The sequence below is a fragment of the Myotis myotis genome, unplaced genomic scaffold (genome assembly GCF_014108235.1).
Source record: "Myotis myotis isolate mMyoMyo1 unplaced genomic scaffold, mMyoMyo1.p scaffold_m19_p_3, whole genome shotgun sequence".
In the NCBI taxonomy this organism is placed as follows: domain Eukaryota; kingdom Metazoa; phylum Chordata; class Mammalia; order Chiroptera; family Vespertilionidae; genus Myotis; species Myotis myotis.
Window position 1 is genome coordinate 53086405 of NW_023416335.1, and position 23762 is coordinate 53110166.

Genomic DNA, 23762 nt, shown 5'->3' on the forward strand with positions numbered 1-23762 from the left:
GTTATTGCTATTTTTATTCTCCTTTTATATATAACAAGGATAAAGTAAACAAGAGTAATAAATAATCTAACATGAAGGTTATTTACATATTTTGGAAAACTAGGAAGGAATGAACCAGGATAGTTTCTTGAGGTTTTTATCTGCTTATTTCTAGGGGTGCTTGTTGGGTTAGGGTATGATGCATACATTTTAAATGCTAAGTAAAGTTGAAAATATTCACTGATTACTAAAGCATGTCACAGGTTTCCAAATTTTGTTGTGCAAAATTTAGAAGGGACAGAAACATTCTGTAGCTCTGCAAGGTTTTAAAAATCTTGGTTTTAAAAATCTAATTATTTCTCTAAATCAATTATCTACATTAAATTGGTGTTACACAAGGAGATGCACTAATCTTATTTGCAACTTGAGACACCTTGTATTTCTTCAGAAAAGAAAAGTATTATGTAAAAATTTTTTAAATCAATAAAAGTTCACTGTAAAATATAAATAATTAATTCCAACAATTACAGGTGAATACATAAAACTAGGAATAACCGGCACATCATCTGTTTTTCTTCTCTTAGCTATAGTCAGACCTTTCTAATAATACTGTATTCCAAAAGTCACATACTGAATATTTCAAATATCTTTACTCAGATAAGAATCTAGCTAACTATATCAATTTTATTTTCATCTAAACATAGAACACATTCTTGTAATATTCTCCTTGTATTTTGGTCATTGCATGTGCATGAATTGATTTTAGTACTTCTCTTACACAAGAGTTCAGAAACAGAGTCAATCATAATATAGGTAAAAATCCTCAAAAGAATGTTTAATAATAAATAATAATAAAAATGAAGAACTATTTAAGCAAAAATTAAAGGCCTATATCAAATTGTAATCATCTCTCATTACAAAAAATATATGCATAGAAAAAGGAAATTTAATGAAGAAAATGATACTGATTATCACCAGATGTTGGGGAATAGCATGGTTTTATGATCTTTTATAATGTTCCCTATTTGCCTTATTCTTCACAACAAATATTTGTAAATGCAAACATAAATATTCAGTATAAAATAAAATTCAGCTGTATGAGCATACATAGAACCCACATCTTAGTTTCTAAATGCCAGTTATTCAATAAAAAGAGCTCGGGATCCCTGAAGAAATGGCCAATTCTCGGATTTGGGCAAGAATAATAAAATATGAACCTTGAATGTCTTGTAGTTCTATAAAATAAGAGTTAGGAGATAGGCTTGTGTCAAAAGGGGGTTAGGAGATAGGGCTTGTGTCAAAAGGACTAAGAATTAGTCTGAAAAATCTCCAAATAATCAAAATGACAGTAGCATAAGAAAGAGGGAATCATTTTGAAACACTTGCAGTGATCAGGAAATGGGAAGTGACAAATGAGAGGGGATGAAAATCACTTTGGCCACGTGAAAGTGACAGGAAGCTGCTAACAATGAAGTTGGCACTTAAAATCTATATCCCTCTAATGTCATTACTAATATCTATTACCAATACACTGTGGTAAACAAACAGAGTACAATACAGAAGGACAGATAAATTCTTTTTGTGGATATCACTTGTTTTGCTGGCTTTTATTTGTCCTCAAGTTTATTCACCAGTGGCATGCTAGTAAACGTTTAAGGACTGAGCTCTAGGGTTGGAGAGAGCTCCAATTTGTAGTCTTCAATGATTTCTGAGGTGTAAATACTCCCACCATGACTCATTTCAGGCTGCCAACCTCAAGTCACTAAAAGCAAAATTGTATACAGCCTGCTCCCACATAAAACTACAGGAAACTTCTCAACTGGTGCACAACACAACCAAGAAGCCATAGGTGTTACTTGACTAATACATATTTGAATGGTTTTAGAATGAAGATTCCATTTAGCAATATTCTTATTCACGCTGGACCTCTAGGACCATCTATACTTTGCTCCTGGTCCACACCCATGAAGCAGCTAAATGTTATACAAATAGTTTTCACTCTTCTGTGTTTGGGAAGATCATAAATGTGCAGCTCTGAAAACTGACATAAGACATTGTCATCCTCAGTGCAGTCATCCCAAGATGCTCTGACATGGCTCAAGAACAAGCAATGGACCATTCCTTTTTTAATTGGCTCATATGAGTTGAGAATGAGGATTTGTAGACCACATTCCACTATTGAAAGAAGAAATGAGAGCCCTTTGGACTTAAATTTGGGAATACCACAAATCAGAAAACAGTAAAATCAAATAATGATTAATACGTATCTTTCAATAGACTTCTATTCCAGTATTTTTCATTCCTTTGTCCTCATTTTAAAAAATGTTTGGCATCTATTTGTATCATGGGTTTCTTCTGTCTGACTAGCTTTTTATTCTGCTATCCTAATGATTATACTTCACTGTCTTAATATCCAATTCCCGTTAGAAGCAAACCCTCTTTTCACTTTTTCACTCACTCCGCAGGGATCTCACACAGTTGGCTTTAGAGTATAAAGCTCTTGGCTAATCACTCAGCCACTCTCGCACACAGCCAGCTATTCACACTCAGTACAAATCCTGCAATTCAATTTTATTCAATGCTGTTTAATTCAAAGAGTCTCAATTCAATTCAGTTCAATTCACTTACCACATGTTGGTGCCAATTCTAATTCTACCTTCCTCTTTTCCTTCTCTCTCTCTCTCTCTCTCTCTCTCTCTCTCTCTCTCTCTCTCTCTCTCTCTCTATAGTTAAAGCATACATCAGAAATCAATCTGGTAATTTGATCAGCCATTTAGCTGTCCTTGTTTTGGAAGGAGTATGTTTACAGTTGAGTGCCATTCTTTACTATTTCCAGTTTTCCATGCACATCTTGATGTAGCAGTACTTTTTCCTTTAGCACTTGTAATATTTATTTATCCCTTTCTTGGATCTACTCGGTCTGCTCAGAGAACTTTCCATGTTGACTTTCAATAACAGTTTTGTTGTACAAGGACTAGAATTTACATAATATTATGTTTTATCATTGCAATAAAAATTAAAGAGTGATTTTTATTTCTAACTTAGTTTTTTAAAAAATATATTTTTAATGATTTCAGAGAGGAAGGGAGCAGGAGAGACATAAACATCAATGATGAGAGAGAATCATTGTTCAGCTACCTCCTGCACACCCCACACTGGGGAATGAGCCCGCAACCCAGGCATGTGCCCTGACTGGGAATCGAACTATGACCTCCTGGTTCATAGGTTAACATTCAACTACTGAGCTATGCTGGCCGGGCTCCAACTTAATTTTTATACTGCATGATGACAAAGACTATGTCACCTAGTCCTTCGAATTACACAACACGAAAATTCTTGAATTATCCCTACCATTGTGTTTGTCATACTCCTGTTCTCCTTCTCTATATCTTTGTACAAACGTCAGATTATTTTACTCCTAATGTTCTTCTTGCAATTTTTATTTTCTGTGAATTGAGTCAGTCAGATATCAATACCATTTTCTTTAAGTGGTTTAGGCCAACCTTCTCTGTTTTTGAGAACTCAGAATTACCACTTCTCTGTCTTTCTGTCATCAGTTAACCATTTTCTAATTTATATAATCACTACAGTTCATTTGGAGTTCCTATCTAAATAGAATTACATTTACATTTATGGTTAGTTTTGAATTATGATATGTCTTTTGATGTTATCTGTTATTCATATGTGAACTTGCTACTTTGTTACAGTCTGAATAAATAACATATCTATATTTGAATTTTATATAAACCTTGGAAGAATTAGTAAGGAATATAAATAAATATTGACCAGACAGCAATTAAATTCAAGGCCATCATCCTTTAGTGGATCTATAAGTTGTAGCCCTTGCTTTGCAGAGTAAATGTTCTTCTGTCACTCTTCCCTAGATAAGCAAGTGACATCACCATTAATGGAGTCGTTTTGGCTGAGCTTTAAAATTCACCTTTGATTCCGCTCAAGGCCTCACACTCACCTTCTAGTTCATCAGCTGCAAAATGTATGTAAAATCCAGTAGCCTTTCACTAAGAGCCTCTTCCAGTCTACCCCTATATTGAGTATTAGCAGCCATGCTCATCTCTTTGTTTCTATTTTTCTCTCAACATAGTCCATTAGCAGACAGAAGAATGTCTCCAAATGTAAATCCAATCATGCCAATGCTTTCCAATGGCTTTCATAGCAATTAGGTTAAAAATCATGACTTTCAAGGCCCTACAGTCTTGGCCCCATCTACCTTTATGACCCTCTCTTTCAATTCTCCCCCTTATTCACTGAGCTCCATCCATAGAGTTATCTATCCCTGAGCACCCTACACTCACTCCCCTCTTAGGGCCTTTGCACTTCACGTTCCTGTGCCTAAGAAAACATTTCTCTCAGGTGGTATTTCGGATTTCTTTTCTAATCCGTTGGGACTTTAAAGAAAAGAAATGCTGTTCGAGCATTAGAGTATCCATAAAACTCAAGGTTCATCTGAAGGGAATGGTTTCAATTAGATTTCTACCAGACTCTTTGTTCAATTTGCAGAGGTAACATAAGTATAGAATATAGTCCTATAATTTTCTAGACTGTTTTGGGAATCTGGGATTAAGAGAGTTTAGTCAAACTGGGAAGCATATATTAATACATTTTAACAGTTCCAACACTTTTATTCAATGAGATTCAATGTTCACACTTTGAACTATCATTTTTTTTAAATTTCTTTATTGATTAAGTTATTACATATGTGTCATTATCCCCACATGAACTATCATTTTTAATGACACAAAACAGAAAGCTGATCAACAGAGCACGTGTTGTGAGTGCCCTCTAGTGGTTGCTCAGTCAGTAAAAAAAAAAAAAAAAAAAAAAAAAAAAAACAAACTAGCCGTTTGCAGCCTAGAAAAGCACTATAGATATTTGTAGAAGCTCCTCTGATCCCTAAGGAAATTGAACCTCAAGGAGAATAAGTAAATTTTTTCTATTGCAATTCTTGGAAAAACTCAAATTATATCCAAATTTTCTGAAAATAATTTTTTAAATACAAATTCTTATTAATTAATTAATTAATTAATTAATATATTATTGACTTTAACGGAATACCATTATATAAAAGCCCATAAAAATGATATTTCATTAGCAGATATCAAGTTCTCTTTTTTTGTCATTCCTCCATCAATGCTTTCCTCTCCTTTCTGCCTCCCCGTTAAACATTTTTATTAAGCTTATCTTACTGCTTTCTTTAGCATGTTTAGAGTTATCCATATATGTAACATTGTAACATTTAAAAGAACCCAAACACTTACTAACAGCTTAATAAATGTTTGATAAAGAAACTCCTAAATGAATGATATATTGTCCAATTTAATGAGTGAATGAATCTAATCACAACTGTAAATAAGTGAAATAGCATTTTAACTAGCAGTGGAATCTTTTAATTCATGTTGAATTGTGTATTGAATTATCTTTTCAAAGTAAATACCTAAATTTTTGCTTAATGTATGAAGGAAATTTATAAGCTATCATATTCTTGTACATTTTGCTATCTGAATGCATTTTATAGGTAAGATTTTATTCTTTTTTCTCATTGTTTAAGAATTATATTTTAAAATGTGATTTGTTTGTTTTAGATTATTATCAGGAAATGTTTTTTCTGTGCTCAGGATAGCATTTTAGACACTATTGAGATAATAAAGTGAAATAAATGTTCTTACCTTTAGGAAACCTATTTTCTAAAATCTTGAAGATAAATATAATAAATACATATAAGATAATGTTTTAGATATTTCATACTTAGGTTTGTATTTTTCCACAGTCTACTTTCTATCTGAGTATTCTTTGCTAAGGATAACTTTGCAAACAGGAAAAAGAAAAGTAGAAATCAAGTTTACTCTGACTGATAAGTATCTAAAGCCTAGTGGTCCTTGTGTGCAACATCGTCACAAGATGGCCACGTGCACAGCGGGGGTGGGGCCCAGTGGCCGCTCTGCACAGTGAGGCCTAGGGGTCCCGTGGCTCCATGTGGTGCGGAGGAGGCAGGTCTCAGCGGAGGTGGTAGGTTGTGGCAGGGGAGGGCAGTTGTGGGTGAACAGGCCAGCAGGGGAGGGTAGTTGGGGCGATCAGGCTGGAAGGAGAGGGCAGTTGGGGGAGACCAGGCTGGCAGAGGAGGGAAGTTGTGGGAGATCAGGCCAGCAGGGGAGTAGTTAGGGGGCAATCAGGCCGGTAGGCAGAAGTGGTTAAAGGCAATCAGGCAGGTAGGCAGGCGAGCTGTTAGGAGCCAGTGGTCCCAGATTGTGAGAGGGATGTCCAACTGCCGGTTCCTCTGAGGGGTCCCTGATTGGAGACGATTCAGGCTGGGTTGAGAGACACCACCCCATATAACTTAAACAAAGGAAGAAAAAATCATAATAAAAAATTAGTTTTCCACAGATATATTTAACATCATATTTTTGTTTTATTTTCTCTTGCTGTTAGTCTCAGATTTGAAATAATAAAAACTAAAGAGAGCCTCAACAGAGAGCCTTATTTTAGGAATCCATTACCTTATTCCATTTGGCAGAATTAATTTTGCTCATATCCAGGGCTAGCAAGGGACTATCCCTCACTTTCTAGACACAGTTAAAGGATAGAGATTTTTCTGGAAAAGGGGTACCAGACAATTATGGAAGTTTATCTCAATAGTTAGCTATGGGAGTAACATAAATACAGACAATTTGAAAAAGTTTATGCATAGATAGTTTATTAAATGCATTGAAACTTCAATTTCAAACTGAATGATTCATTTAAGTGAATGACATATTATGAATGAGGTTGTTTTTTTTTTAAAGCTATAGCAATTGTGTATCCCACTGACCTCCGTTTGCTTCTGAATTCAAGGAGAATAATTCATGCTATAAATAACACTTGTAATTGGCAACATAGTGTGGTATATATAGCCACTCACTCTCCACTAAAAGATATGGAAGTTTCTAGTAAACTTTTTATTTGCTTAGAAATATTTTTAGCACATATTTAATCAAATTGAATTTCCTACTCATACTACTTTGGTAGCATTCATTAAAACAATGAACCCTGTTTGGGTCCTATAGTTTATTTTCTAGATAGGCAGTGGCCTCCCTCTTACAACAGAATTATAATGTTTATTCTTAATAATGAAAGCATAAACGGCAAGAGGAGGCTATTGCCAGTCCAGAAAGCTACATAAGCTATAAAAAGATCAGGCCAACTTACCTCTGTGAGCATTTAAAATTACTGTTAAGATTTAATCTATACAATGCTTTATTTACTTGCTGAACTGTCTTTAACATGTGCTGTTTGCTAATAATGCTATACAGCTCTTACCAAAGGGGAATAATGATTATAAAACAAAAGAAAAAACAAACATCTGCCTTTATCAAATATCTGCTTGGGAGATACTCTTTTTTTCTGTGTTCAACAGTAGCCTCCCTCCATGAACCAGAGTGCGCATCACCCACCACTTGGGAGATATAATGTTTAGATCATAATAGATGTTCATTTCTTCATCAAATAAATGACATGGGGTGATGTTTCTACACTCGATGTCCTGAGGGTAGTAATGAGGATTTAGAATAGTGGTACTACAATGAATCCTTTCTGGTACCTTTGTATGTAAATCTCCTTGGATAGAGCCTAAAACAATGGATTTTAGAGCTTTAATACATATATTGATAGATCACATAACGATAGCCAATCCTACCACAGGGCTTAAGTCATTCTTATTTTACTTATTTGAATCTTCATAATAATCCCGTGAGGTAGGAAATAAGGAATATATGGAAACAAAGGCTTAGTAGGGCAAAGTAATTTCCTCAAGGTTATGCCACTAGTAAGTCATAAGGCTGGTGAGTCACATAACTGATTCCTGAGTACCATTAAGCCTTGACCACATTCATCATTGTCTGAATAAAGTGTATGCCTGTCAAACTGAGTAACTGCCAAATCCCCTCTTTCCTTTATGTAGTATACATGTATAAATAATTCTTTTAAAAATATTCAGCTTTCCACTACTTTTAAAAAGTATGGTCCATGCCCAAAATGCTGGTTGGGAAAGGCAGAACCTTTAACAGTGTTTTGACTTCTTAACTGGCTGTTGCCTATGACAATAATATAAATTCAACACTGAAAAAAACAAAATGCATCAGGAAATTAAGGCAATAATTTTACTAGAGTTATTACAATAGAGAGATTTTCAAGGAAAAGTTGAAAACTTAGGGTTTTATAAAACAAGAGAATTATGAACAACCCTGAAGAGAGGTCTTATGGGAGCCACTGAAGATGTAGTTTTATCCTCGTCTCTGTCAGGCCATAGTGGTCCTTTAGGGTTAGACAAAAAATGAAGAGTGGGGAGATATCTATGTTATTTTCCAGGCATAAGATCTCAGACAAAGTTCAAGGTTATCAACACACTAAAATAGTCCTTCTGAACATTAATTCGTTCTAGATTTACTCATCCATGTCATACATTTTTTTTTTAAATTAACCTGAAAAGCAGTTTGTTGCTATAGATTTGGAACTATTAAAAATTTCTTAAATTAATTTACCAATAGTAATAAAATTTTAAATTAGACTTTCTTTTCTGTATTACCCCAAATCATATACAGAGTTACTATTTTATAATTTAAAAGGAATTTTCCTAAAAAAAGAACTCAAATCTATTGAAGGAATTAAAAGAAATGTGAGGATAACAAAGAGCGGTTTAATATAATAAACTTGCTTTGTGTGTAAAGAATAAAAATGCAAAAGAAATACTCGATAGAGCCTGCAAATCAAGTCAGAAAATCGATATAGTATTTTCAATCTGCCGAAAAAAAATAAATCAATACACAAATTTCCTACTGTGTGGATGGTTAGTGTCACTAACACCCACTTTATTCAAAGGTCAGCTGAAATAAAAAACATCAATAATGATTTCTTGCGATACTGACCCAGAAAATTACTATAAGTAATCTATGTAATTTGGAGATTTTACTTTCTGACTTTTGGTTTGATTTGGTTTGGCTTTGGTTCCGCCAGCCACATTAGTGAGCAGAAAAAGGAGGGTTATATTTTAAGGATCAGAACACCATCAGCTATAGAAAGGAATATGCTCCCACTTAGGATAAGCACCTAATGAGATGGTTTGGGATTGAACCTCGCATGCAAATGTGCAGGCTATTATTTCATAGTAGACATTTTTGTTAACTTAGAGATATAAAGTTATCATTTTTTCCTAGTTAAGGTTTGTAATCACTTCCTGGCCTACAAAAGCAGTCTTCAGCAAACATACAACAACGGAGAGCCACGCAGAAATCTTACCTGGACTCATACATGTGGTCCGTCTACCTCACTAATGATATTATTACACAGCTCGGGACATAACTGGTTTGAAAAGATGTAGGGAGCCCTGTGTGAGTATAGAGCACGAAAATAGAGTTGTAAAGGCAATCTATAACAAACTTTAACGTGTCAAAGTTTACCCCTAGATTTCCTATATTTTGTTCTGCTAGGATCTAAGACTAAATACTTCCGCTCCTGGCTGTCTCCTAGAGCCTGGATGGTTTACACTCAAACCCTTTCTCTATGCCACTAGCAGTCTATTAGACCCCTCCAGAATAGCAACAATGCCTTCCTTCTGCAGTGGTTTCATTGTCCCAGGCTGACAAGAGTCACCACTATTTTTCCAAGTAGAAGTAGCCACATTTGCTTGGTTCCATGAAAAGTCTCTTTTATCCTCTACTATCTTCCAGAATAGAATGGGACTACCCCGAAAAATAAAGTGTACCCAAACGACAGATTTTAACCAGTAAATTCTATTGTATATATGATTAGTTGGAAATCATAGTTTGACCTAAGTTCTAAGGCAACATGCACATTCACAAAACACACACATGCATATTAACTTGTGACAATCTTAACCTCTAACTCTCAGGGAAGAGAACATGCAAGCATGCACAGACACACACAGAAATGTATGTGTAGCAAATTTATATGATGGGTAAAGTGTCAGGTTCCCATAAACATATTATATTTTAGAATATAGTTTTAAAATAACCCACCCAATTCGATATAGTGCTAAACGTTTAAAAAACCTGGGGAATTTATCTCACTGTGATCTACTTGTATTTGCTAATTCAACTGCTAGTCCCTCTTTAAACATCTATTTTCATAGTGTCAGGTGAATACAGCAGATGAAGGAATTCTTATAGCAATAGCTAAAGAAATATCAGTTTCACATGTCTCTTCTCTAGAAACAGAGAACATATGTTCTTTAAATTATTAATTAGGTGTGTTATTCATCATCAATGGGCAAAACAAAATGTATTCTGAATACCTGTAATGTGATATTAAGTTTCAAAAAATGCTTTGAGATTTGAGATTTCAGGAGTAATGTCCCTTGACAAATCTGAAATAAAACTCATTTTAATATTGGCAACTTATTTAAAATTTTCAGCAAAGTAAGGTGCACAGCACACTCTGAAGCTCATTTATCTTCTTTCCCAGCTATTAAAATGTCCACCCAAGTTTTACTTCAGAAAATAATACATGACAAAGTTTCTTTTTTATCTAAATATAAATGGAAAAACCATCCATCCAGGTGTGAGAAAGCTTGGCCCTAGACTGACAGATCTTAGAGCACCGAGGAATTGCACCATTGGTCTCTTTCCTGTCCACTGCCCCCAGGGATCCTGCTCACAACCAGATGGAAGAAATGTCTGCTGCTTCACAGACCCAGGGAATTCCTGCTCTTCCTCTCCTTACAGACACACTGTACTGATCCCACGTTCATCAAGAACACCAGGTGCTGGCAGCCATGACCTTGGGAGGAATTGCATTGTGCTTAAGGAAAAGAGAGAGAGAGAGAGAGAGAGAGAGAGAGAGAGAGAGAGAGAGAGAGAGAGAATAAAGAAAGCAAGAAATAGAGAAAGAAGGAAAGTAATTAAAAATTGAAGGGGTTAAAAAATAGAGATATGGAAAGAGAAGGATGGAAAAAGGAAAAATATTTTGCCAATGCTGCCATGCCTCATTCACCATTTTCTCATGAGAATTGTAACTGCCTATATTTTCCAATGTTTTATAATAATTTAACTTTCAAAATGTTACTTAGAGAAGCAAATATACAGAAATACACTTTAGGCAAGTATCTAGTTCTCTCAACGTATGTATAACAATCGATTCTCTTTCCCTCCCCTCTCTCTCTCTCTCTCTCTCTCTCTCTCTCTCTCTCTCTCTCTCTCTCTCTCTCCTGTCACACTCTACCTATAACTGTATTGCAAATAGTAGTACTGATTATTTCTTTAAATAAGGCCAGCCTTCTCCTTCCTATGTGAAGACGCAATTATTTGCTGTACTGCATTATTTCTGAATACTCTTTGCTAGTAATGAGTCTTTTTAGTGGAAATTATGAAACCAAATCAGGAAATAAAAAAATGTATAAGAAGCTCAGTGGTTGAGCATCCAGCCATGAACTTAGGGATCATGGTTTGATTCTCAGTCAGGGCACATGCCAGGTTGCAGGCTCAAATCCCAATAGGGGCATGCAGGAGATAGCTGATCAATGATTCTCTCTTATCATTGATGTTTCTATCCCTCTCTCCTTCTCCCTTCTTCTATCTGAAAGCATATATATATGCTTAGATGGGATAAGCATATGGCAGAATTAGTTTTAATACTGTTTTTGAATATAACTATAGTTTTCCCTTTATCAGTGTCTAGAATTTAATTAGTTTATGCATATGATATTAGAAAAGTATATTCTTTCAGTTTGCTTTGTTTCATTAATGTGTTCATTCATTTTCATTCTTTTAATCAATCTACCTTTTTTTATTAATACATATGAATTGAACATTCACTATGCAAGTGTACTCTTCCAGTTCTGGGTTAACAGGGGTTAACAATAACACCTTTATATTGTAATAATTGTCATTGAGATATTTTTTATATAACACAGGCTCTTAATATCTGAGAAAATTAAATATAATACTAACACCTTGATAAATAATTTGAAGCAATGAATTTTACATGATACCATAAATCAAATATAGAGTTTTTGTTTACTAATATGTATATTAGTATGATACATATAGATTAGGAGATTTAATGCCATAATAGATGCCAATACTTCCCAAATTAACAGGCAATGAATTTCTAAGTTCTGAGACATTTGTACAAACAAAGGATACAAGTATATCTTAATACAATGATAGAATTTATTAGAAAAAGAAAGTGAATATCAATATTTAGATATATTGAAATTGAAAGATAAATTCATACCATAAAAGTAATATTCATACCTTACTACTAAAACTTATATTCTTTCTTCCTTTACATGATGCTACTATGTACTCAGTAGTTCAAATTTTTTTTAAAAAGATGTTATTCCTGATTCTTTTTATTTTCTTTACCTCTGTGCTTTAAATCAGTTAGTAACTTTTATTTGGTGCTTTCTTAAAAACATATTCTAAATCTTTGCACATCTTCCTTCCTATTGTTATCACTTTAATTCAAGCCATGATCATCTCCTTCCTGGAATACCGTAGCATCCTTCTGTCTGCCTTTAGTTCTACCCTTACTCCCATAATATCCATTTCATGCCTGGTAAGCAAAATTACCCTCAGAAGTTTCCCACTAGAAAATAATAACCCTTTCTCACTGACTTTACCTTCTACTCTCCACCTCACTCATTATTTCCTAACCACACTGGTCTTTATCCTCATAGAAGACAAACAAACATGTTCATTTCCAAGGGTGTTTTTTCACATGCTATTTCTAGAATATAAGCTTCATTAGACTACAATTTTTTCTTGGTCTCCTTTATGATTAGCTCTTCTACCTAGAGCAATTTTATAAAATTTTTGCTTCCAGTAATAGTGGGTTATTTTGCTTCAAAGTAACAATCCCACCACCAAAATCAAATTGAATGCAGAAGCAAAATGTTATAAAAGGGGTGCCAGTGCTTATCAGAAAGCTCCTAAAGCATGAAGGACTTAAGGGACCAAGGGAACAGATAGCAGGGCAGCCAATGGAGGGTATCTTGACATTTGATCCTGCTTCTGAGGCAGTTTGAGAGACTTAGATATAAGGCCAAGATTTCTGCCATTCTATACTAATGAGAATAATTATAGTTTAAGGTCAATCAAAGAAGAGACACCTGATAAGTACCCTGGACTTTCAACTTTAACATGAAGAATACTACATTGGTATGAGTAGGATGTATGCCAACTTTCACAAAACTTAAGTCTGATTTTGTTTTGAATCATCTCAATTTCTCATTAAAGTGATTTGATATTCCTCAACTACTTCCATAAGCAGAAAATAATTTCTTGAACAATATATAACAGTATGCAGATTGCCAAACCTCAAACTCCCAATTCCAAAAGCTCTCCCTTCAATAAACAAAACCCAGAAATGCAAAATATAGGAATTGACCCAAAACTATGAAGAAAGAATAAAAACAGACCCAATGAACATCAGATAAAACAGTAACCAGAAAGGAACTTTAAAAACAATTTTAACTAAATTTTAACATATTAAATGACAGGAAGACATTAGTAGAAACAGGAAACTATTTTAAAAGAATCACATTGATATTCTAGAACTGAAATTTTGAATAACTAGAATTAAGAATTCAGTGTACAGGCTTAATCAGAAACATCCTATATAATAAAACCCTAATATACAAATTGACTGGACCGCGGAACGACCCATTGCTATGACACGCACTGACCACCAAGGTGCAGACGCTCAATGCAGAAGATGCCCCCAGGTGGTCAGTGTGCTCCCACAGGGGGAGTACCACTCAGCCAGAAGCAGGGCTCATGGCTGGCGAGTGCGGTGCTAAGGACCCTAAGCTGGCCTAAGCCGGCAGTCGGACATCTCCCGAGGGGTCCCGGGGTGCAAAAGGGGACAGACCAGGCTGAGGTAGTACACCAGGCCCCTAGTATGAATATAAAATTAAATGAAAACCTGGAAAAAGGAAAGAAAATGTAGAAAAAACCTGTAAAATATACATGTATTCAAAGTTTTAGTAGAATAGAAGTGAGAAAATGAGGCAGAATTAATATTTGAAGACCTAATACTTGAGTATCTCCCATAAATTCATCATATAGTATAATAATGAAGTGGTAAAAAAAACTTTAACAAAATAAATACAGGTTAAACTGCACATTACGGCACTGCTGTGAAAGTAAAGTAGATCAAAGAGAAACAGAAATATCTTAAAAAGCAACCAGAGGGGTAGGAGGGACATATTACCTTAAAAAGGCCATGTGGAAAGTAAAGGATAGTAAGGATAGAACCATCCAAACACCAGCCAAACAGTGGTTGTTCTTTCTGCAATACAGTTTAGGCAGGATGTGATCACAAAGGGAGAAGGATAAACTTTGTAATGACAAGACTCAATTCAATAATAATACTTAAGAAGTAATACTTCTTAATGCAGCTAACGATTAGGGTCAAAATACATAAAAGAAAAATTGACAGAGCTCAAAAAAGAGACAACTACACAATCATTCTGGGGTGATTTGATTTGTAAATTTGATTTCAGTGCAATAAAAGGTTTAGATAAAAACTCTTGGATGTTGGGGCAATTTAGTGTGGCTGTATACATGGTATAAGTTTGAAAAGGTAGGTGGTCCCCAGTTAAGAGGTCCTTTGATGTAATTATATTATGCTGAAGAATTTTTATTTTCTCTTATAAGCCAAAAAAGCTCTAGAAAGTGTTGAGGTTTTTGTTTGTTTGTTTGTTTGTTTGTTTGTTTGTTGTAGGAATGACATGATCAAATAAGTTTTAAAAGATTACCCTTGTAATAGTATGGAATGTGTACTGAAATGGGTAATCCAAGAGAGAGAGAAATTAGTCACATTAGGTAGTATAATATTTCTTGAGTAAAATTATTTTAAAAGCAGAAAAATATTTTAGTGCTGTATGGTTAACCGAATTGACAAGACTTAATTATTGATTGGATAACTTACCTGAGAGAGAAATAAAGGTTAGAGTTTTTTGTTTTGGGTAGTGAGATTGAGGGAAGTGCCTTTGACGTATCTGAGGGATACAAAAGAGAAATCAGAATGGAAGAGGTGATTTTAATGAGTTGAGGTAAGGACATATATTGAACCTAGCTTTCTTGGGGTTCATGACAGAATTCTAGGCTGGAAATGTAATGTGAGAGTTTTCAGTATATACTAGGCATAATTAAGAGACAGATACTAGGTTTTTGGGTTCACAGAACCAGAAAAGAGAGAGATGGCAGAGTCCCAGATATATTTCAACTAATTTATAACCATGGCTATAGCCAATCCTATTAATGTACATGGTCATGTTTGCTAAAAAGTAATTCATTGATTAGAAGCATCTTCAACCTCTTATTTAAAAGACAATCTGATGAATTTAAAGAATTTAATGGAATACCATTGCCTATATATTTTGCTGTTACTTATTTCACAACTAAGCCACAGTCCATGTATAAACAGAAAACACACACACACACTTTGGGCAAGTTGGCATTTTAATTTTGAAAATATTCTATAAAGAATAATTCATGTTTCTTAATATCTTAATGAGATTAATTACAAATATATTTATTTTATGATTTTTAATATTAAAGTATATTTTTAAAATTATAATATATATAGCTACATTCATTTGAATTTTAAAATATTTATTGCTCTGAATCCATATACGATTTATAATTTCAAGACAGAATTTATATCTGGATAAATGGACTAAGGAATGCTTGGTAGCTGAATTACATAAATAATAATGTGGCCATTCAGGGTTTAGTTATTAGCTGGATTATACTCTATTTTGTTGCCTTTGTATTAAAGAGCATACACATTTTGTCATGATAGCCATATGTAGAAGGTTAGAGAGATCAAATGGAAATTATGACATATAATTTGGATTATACAGAAAGCTCAAATCCAACAAGTTAAGTCTCTCTGTTATCAATGTATTTTTAAATTGTTCTCCATTCTTTAACCTTCATTTTCACGAAATATATATGCTTCCTTATGAGGCAGAATAAAATGTGGATAGCTGCCTTGCTGATTTCTAGTTCTTCTGAAAAAGCCCATGGACTAAGGAAGGAAGAAATTTAAAATATAATTTTACAAATTCTTCAGATTCTTTGTATATTTTCTGTATGTATTTCACTGTGTTAACATAGTTCCTACTTATGACTAACTGAGGAAAGCTCAGTTTATGTCACTAAAAATGCTACTGCTACCCTATGCTGAGCAATTCCACTTACCCAGTTGAGTTTATGTCTAAGACCTTTCCTAATTCATTGAATGTATTATGTTCATATTTTTAGAAATACCAACCATTAACAGTAACTACAGTCTAAAAGGTTGTCTCTACTTATAAACTACTTGAATAAAGATAGGATTATTTTCAATATTAGGTCATTAATATTTCACATTCAAATTTTCCCAACTCCCATTTTCATGGAGTTCTTTTCCCATTATTTTTAAGACCTTTTATCTTTAAGTTGGACGATGAAAGTATTTCTAAGATTTTGGAATTATTTCTATTGGTTGTATAACATTAGTACTAAACAGTTCATTTTTTCATAAAGTTACAGTTAATCATAAGAAGGTAATGAAATATCTGCCATATTAACTTCACATGCCTAAAAGAGGAGAAGAAAGAGAAAAAAAAATACGTATAGAGTATTTGAGTGATGTGAAAAATGACTTAGTCTTTGGAAAATCCAAGATTTGGAAAACACATTTGAATTATCTCTTCTTTCATCCATGTTAAGGAATAAAATTTCTGTGGTAAGAAATCAGCCATTATTTTTAAAATTTTATTAGTTATATTTTAGTTTTCTTCCTTATTGACGCTGTCATAGAACAGTTAGGCAAAATAAATTAAGCGCCTTCGGTTTGAAGCTATTAAAATGTTTCAGTGCAAAAGGAAATAAGATGGGCCTTAAAGAATTGACCTCAGCAATATCTGTTGGAACACTTTTCTAATGCTGGCTAAAGTGCATTCTGTGTATTTCCACTTAAGCCATCTGCCAATCTCAATGCTTATTCCTGAGGGAGGAAAACTTCCAGAGCTATTTTTCATTTAATTTGCGAGGACATCCTGTTTAGGTACTTATCAAAAGAACAGAAGAGTTGATGCCAAATACCACAAACCCTAGTTTAGAAAACTTAATGGGTTAGACTTGAAGTAATAACCTACATTTAAAAGGAACTGTAGCCTACTTCCTTTATATTTAGTAAATAGTCAGAAAGTATGGTCGTTAGGCCTAAATGCTTTTTAAAAATAAAAGCACTTTGTTCTATATACACTAAGGGATTTATGGGGAAAGAGTTGTTAACCTTTTCCCATATGATGACTAAATATTTTAGTGCACTAGAACCATGACCCTTTGTGTTCCAAGATAATAAAAAGAAATTTAAACACCTACTTCTTTTGGAAAATAAATTATCTAATCTAAATATTTTTTATCTTATATAAGGAATAAGAAAAGAGTTATCTATAAAAAGATAGCTACCTATCTTTTCTCACTGTGTTCTATATTTTTTTATAGTAAATATTTAGTTTAACTCTACTTAATTTTGTAATTTAACTTAAAAAATACCTTTTTTGACTCTTAATATTACTGTTGAAAAAACACCATGTAAGATAAATAGACATATTTTGATTTTTAAGAACTTTTTATTTGAATGATTGTGTGGCTAGAGACCTTTGAAGGAGTATGTTATTTTTTTTTTCTTACCCCTTTTTACCCTTTACATTTAAGTATTGTGTTAGTTATCATTCTAGATAATAATTATGTGTATGCATTTCATTCTCTCCTACTGTGACTTTATGGAGACAGAGATTATGCCTTTTTCTTTCCTTTTTTATTTTTGTCCTCCAGCTTATATAGTGTGAAAAAAAATAGCAAGTGCTTAATTTAAGTATGTTTAATTAATAAAGACTTAAAATAATCTAGTTCTTTTTATTTGTCTTGAAAATAACCACAGGCTAGAAATTTTGAAAAATATTTGTAGTGACCTGACTTCTTATTCTGTTAATTACTTTACCATGTTCAGCACAGATATTAAATATTTAAAAATTTTTAGATTATTTTACAATTTTTTTAAAATTGAATTTATGGGTGAAATTATGAGGATATGCAATGGAGGTTTATGGAGATTTTAGTGCATCGACACATTTGCTCCATGGGCCATAATTTGCTGACCTCTGGTCTAGACATCCATTAAATTTGAAAATTTAAGATATGAAGAAATTTAACTTTTGAAATGAACACACTTACTGCTGCCTTGTTTTAAATGATCTCTTCCCACCCCCAGTCCTTCCCTTTGAGAAATTATTTGTTTATGAACAGTAGAAGACATTTGTTGGCATATGGAGCTGTATGGAGAAGGAAAAAGAATTACCAAGAGAAACTTGGGTTAATTGGTAAAGAAAATAGTTTATGGGACTCTCATTATAAGGGCATTCTTTATAGATAATCTGGCTTATAGAATACTTGAGAAGGTCTTTGTGTAAAATAAAAAGATATAGAACTATTTCTCTAAATCTGAATTGTAGCCAAATCCTGTTACAGTTACAGGAATTCTCATATAAAGATTTTCTTCCAAGATTTTTCAACCGATCCCCAAAATGAGCTGAAGATAAGTATCACATGATCACACTCATATATAGAATCTAATGAATAAAATAAATTGATGAACAAAATAGATCTGGAGACATAGAATTACAGAACAGACTGTAGAACCTCAGAGGGAAGGCTAGGGAGGATGGGTAGGTAGGAAGAGATTAACCAAAGAATTTGTATGCATATATGTAAAGCCCATGGACATAGACAATAGGGTGGTGAAGGCCTGAGGCAGGGAGGGAGGGGCAGGCTAGAAGGGGTCAATGTGGAAAAAGAGGGGACATATGTAATATTTTCAACCATAAATATTAAAAAAAAAGTAAAAAGAAAAGTGAGCTGAAATGCTTTGTGAGATATCTTCCATTGACAACATAGTATGACAACATAGTACCTCCGTTTTCCTTTGTTCTATTTCCATTTTCTTCTCTTCTGTCTTTTTCCCCTTCTTTTTTTTTTAACTCTTCATTTGAGATAAGCTTTCATTTAGTCTGTACCACCTCTCTCTCTTCAGTAATTATTGTGTAAGGAAACAGCTGCTTTTTAGAATTATCATTTTGAAAAAGTATTATGTTTGAGAATATCTTGATGTTTGTTCACTTTGTTCTCTACATTAACTAAATCAAACAAATAAACAAAATCTTGGGGGCATCCAAAGTTCTGCTAAATTCATCTTAGATATTCAAACATTAAGTGAACACAGTTTATAGACCATATAGAGAAATGAGAATTCATTTCAATTAAAAATATATGTGAGAAAACTGATGTTTTTCCTTTGCTATTGTTCATTCTCTACTTTGTGAAGATTAGCACTAATATTTATTTAAAAATTAACAGAAGTAACTATAAAAGGATGCTCTGACTTTTGTAGAGTTCCTTCTATTTCCAAATAAGGCAATCATGGGGCGATGGCAGGGCCCCCTGACCAATCGCATCGCACCCGCCTTGGTTGGCCTGGCACCAGTGTGTGTCATAGCGTGGTCATCTGGAAGGTATTCCGGACAATTGTTCTGCTATTCCATTGTTTGGTCAATTTTCATATTATGCTTTTATTATTATAGATTATATAACACTATTTATAATATACTAGAGGCCCGGTGCACAAAAATTTGTGCACAGGAAGGGGTGGTGTCCCTCAGCCCGACTTGTGCCCTCTCACAGTCTGGGACCCCTCAGGAGATAACCACCTGCTGGCTTAGGCCCATTCCCCAGGTGGCAGATGGCAGGCCCGATCCCACAGCGAGGTGGGCGGCAGATGTCGCTGCCCCACCCCCCCGCGTCAGGTGCCCTGGGTCACCCATGGCAGGCCTGATCCCATGGGCAGCATCGGGTGCTGCCTGCCCCGTCTGGCACTGCCCGTCCCACCTGCAGTATGCAAATTTAACAGCCATCTTTATTGGGTTAATTTGCATACTCTTCTGATTGGCTGATGGGCGTAGCGCAGGTATGGTCAATTAGCATCTTTGTCTTTTATTAGTGTAGATTACATATATTAAATATTTATATAAATATGTATCAATACATATTTATATATATATAAATATGCAAGATTCCTACATTTACTCTGCTTTTAATAAATTTTTGTTTTATTTACATTGCATCACCATTTATGTCTTGAAATCAATATTCATTCTAGAAGTATAATTTATATTTATAAAGCTTAATAACATGTAGGGTATTAAACCAATAAAAACAAAATTGACTAAGATTCACAAAGATACATTCAAATATGAAAAAAAAACACAAAATAATTTTAATTTCAAATAAGCATATATTTCCCCAAGATAGGTTAAAGAAAATGTTCAGGAATAATTCTGCCCATGTTGAATTTTTGGCTCCACTATTATGTATCCTTAGTCAGACTATACGGCTACTATAAGCTCCAATTCTCCTCAATAAATTAGAAGTAATAATGTATTCACTCTTTCAAATTATTGAGAATTAGTGTGATAAAATATCAGTATGCTCAATCAAAGCATAAGGAATCCCATCAAAGTGTGATAAAAGTCAAGGTTGTGAATAAATTATTTTCATTGTAGCCAATTAATAACAATTGAAGAATATGTCAATTTTTGCAAAAGCCTAGTACAACAAAGGTGTAATAACAAAGTTTTTCTATAAAAACAAAATTTTTTTTAGCAGAACATATTATTTTCTAACTACTCTCATTTTCTGTTAAAAATGACATTTGCCCCCTAGTTGAATGGTTATAAATGAATATACACATATCTAATATATTTATATGCATATTTAATGGCTCTCTTGTTTTGCTTCTTGTTTCTTTTATTTCTCTGTTGCTTCAACCATCTGTTTTATAATGCCTCTTAGTTACTGCATTACTCTAATAGAAAACTATTTCAACTTATATAAATTTTTAAATAATTTCCAGTACTGAAAATTCTGTGCTTATTGTAGTCAGTGTAGTAGGTGATAAAATATCAAAGGAAGTAATGCTTATGAACAAGTTAGCAACAAAATTTTTGCCCATATACATTTTGTATTTCAAGATGTCATGGGATTGTAAAAGAGAGCTGAATAATTTGGAAAATGGAATTGAAAGTTAGTGCTTTTTAGTTGCTTATGAATTATAAATTATTTTTCTTTTATTTTTTTTCTGTTCATCAGATTATTTATTCACTTAATTCTTAGATACACTTGTTGATAGATGCATATTTGTTGCTCATAATTTGTATCTTTACCTTTTTCTTCTTCTTCCTCTTCTTAAAGGATACCTTTCAGCATTTCATATAATATTGGTTTGGTGGTGATGAACTCCTTTAGCTTTTTCTTGTCTGTGAAGCTTTTTATCTGACCTTCAATTCTGAATGATAGCTTTGCTGGGTAAAGTAATCTTGGTTGTAGGATCTTGGTATTCATCACTTTGAATATTTCTTGCCACTCCCTTCTGGCGTACAAAGTTTCTGTTGAGAAATCAGCTGACAGTCGTATGGGTATTCCCTTGTAGGTAACTGAGTTTATTTCTCTTGCTGCTTTTAAGATTCTCTCTTTGTCTTTTGCTCTTGGCATTTTAATTATGATGTGTCTTGGTGTGGTCCTCTTTGGATTCCTTTTGTTTGGGGTTCTCTGCGCTTCCTGGAGTTGTAAGTCTATTTCTTTCACCAGATAGGGGAAGTTTTCTGTCATTATTTCTTCAAGTAGGTTTTCAATATCTTGCTCTCTCTCATCTTCTGGCACCCCTATAATTCTGATGTTGGTACGCTTGAAGCTGTCCCAGAGGCTCTTTACACTATCTTCATATTTTTGTATTCTTTTTTCATTTTGCTTTTCCTGTTGGGTGTTTTTTGCTTCTTCGCATTTCAAATCTTGGACTTGATTCTTGTGCTCCTCTGGTCTGCTGTTGGGAGTCTGTATAATATTTTTTATTTCAGTCAGTGTATGCTTAATTTCTAGTTGGTTCTTTATCACAACATGGAGGGTCTCATTATATTTCTTGATGATCTCACTGTATTTATCGGTGGCTTCTAGAGAGTTCTTGAGAGACCTTAAAAGTGTGGTTTTGAGCTCTATATCCAGCACTTTGCCTTCCTCCATTTCTGTCATGTTTTTTTGTCTCTGCATTTTTTATGCTTTCTTGGTGCACCCCCTAGTGGTCTTTGTGCGCTGTCTTGTTGTAGTTAAGCCTTGATTGTTGTATGTAACACTGGGGGGGATTTGACCTCCAGGCCAACTGGCTGTGAGAATCAGCTGTGTCTGCAGTGGGAGGACTTCTGTCCTCTAGAGTGGTGCTAATCTAGCCTTTGCCTGAGGCTAACCAGCAAATGCCTCTGTGCAGGGCTTGGGCGGGGCGGGTCCCAGGGGATCAACAGGGCAGGCAGAGAGAGAAGTTATGGCTGCTCTCAGTCCCGTCCCCAGAGGCTCTGCCTCTCAGTGTCCCAGCAACCGCTGCAAGTACCTCGGAGAGAAACCTGCCCTCGAGTTTCTACCGATGCCAGACAGTCCCGCTTCTCCCGTTTGAGTCTGGGTCCCCAGAGACTCACCTGGAACTGGAGCTCAGAGCCTGAGACTCCCTCCTGATTGAAAACGACAACCACGCCCTCAGCCGCCAGCCTTCTCTGCACACACCTCCACACCTTAGTATTTTACTTCTACACTGCGCCTCCTCTGAATCTCAGTATGCTTTTCTCTTTCCTTCTAGTTGTAGAATTTCCCCTCAGCCAGCTTTCCTGGTGGTTCTGGGTGATGTCCGTTCCATCTTTTAGTTGTATTTTTGAAGTGGCTGTGCGATGCAGCATTCTCCAGTGTTTACCTATGCCGCCATCTTGGTTTTCCCTATTTTTCTTTTAGAATCAGGCTTAAATATGACTTTAATGATGTGATAAACTACAAATAATCAACAAATTGTAAAGAATGTGCAGGTCAAAAATAATTTTGTTTTGTGTTGTAATTACCAGTTAAATTATTCTATGAACTCAAAGAGCTAAATCTATATTTATTTATTTATTTATTTATTTATTTATTTATTATTTTTTGAAATATTTTCAAACTGACAGGTAAGGTACAAAAAGTAGTACAAAGAATTCTCATATATATCTCACTGAAAATTTTACCAACTGTGCAATTAATGTATTGTATAGTTACAGAACCCAATTCTATATTTTTGCACTCAGCTGTCATTTCTCTTCAGTATTCCTCTCTTGGAATTGTTCTGACCTTTCTTGATCTTCATAAATTTAACAATTTTGGAAAAATTACAGGCCAATTACTTTGTAGAATTTTTCCAATTTCAATTAGTCTGATTGTTTCTTCAAGAAGAATTTTAGGTTATGCATTTTCTGGTAGAAATACTACAGAGTTATTCTATATCCTTACTCTTGTGAGGTAGTATATGATATCAACTTGCCCATCAAAGTTATTTTAACTGATCACTTGAATAATGTTGCCAGTCTTCTCCAATGTGAATGAACTCTTTTTACCTTTGTATTTTTTAAGTATTTGGAGGACCTAATTTGAGATTGTGAGAAACCTCATCAAAGCCATCTATCTTAGTTATGGAGCCCCTTGATGATTGTTATTTGAATTCATTATTAGTATGGTAAATTCCACATTTTCTAATTATATTTTCTCTAACAGATGATGAATAGAGAAGTTTCTAATCATATAATCCCTTCAAAATTTGTTAGTTGGCATTCTATTTAAAGGAAGGCATATAACCTACATGGTTACAGAGCTGAAGAAGGG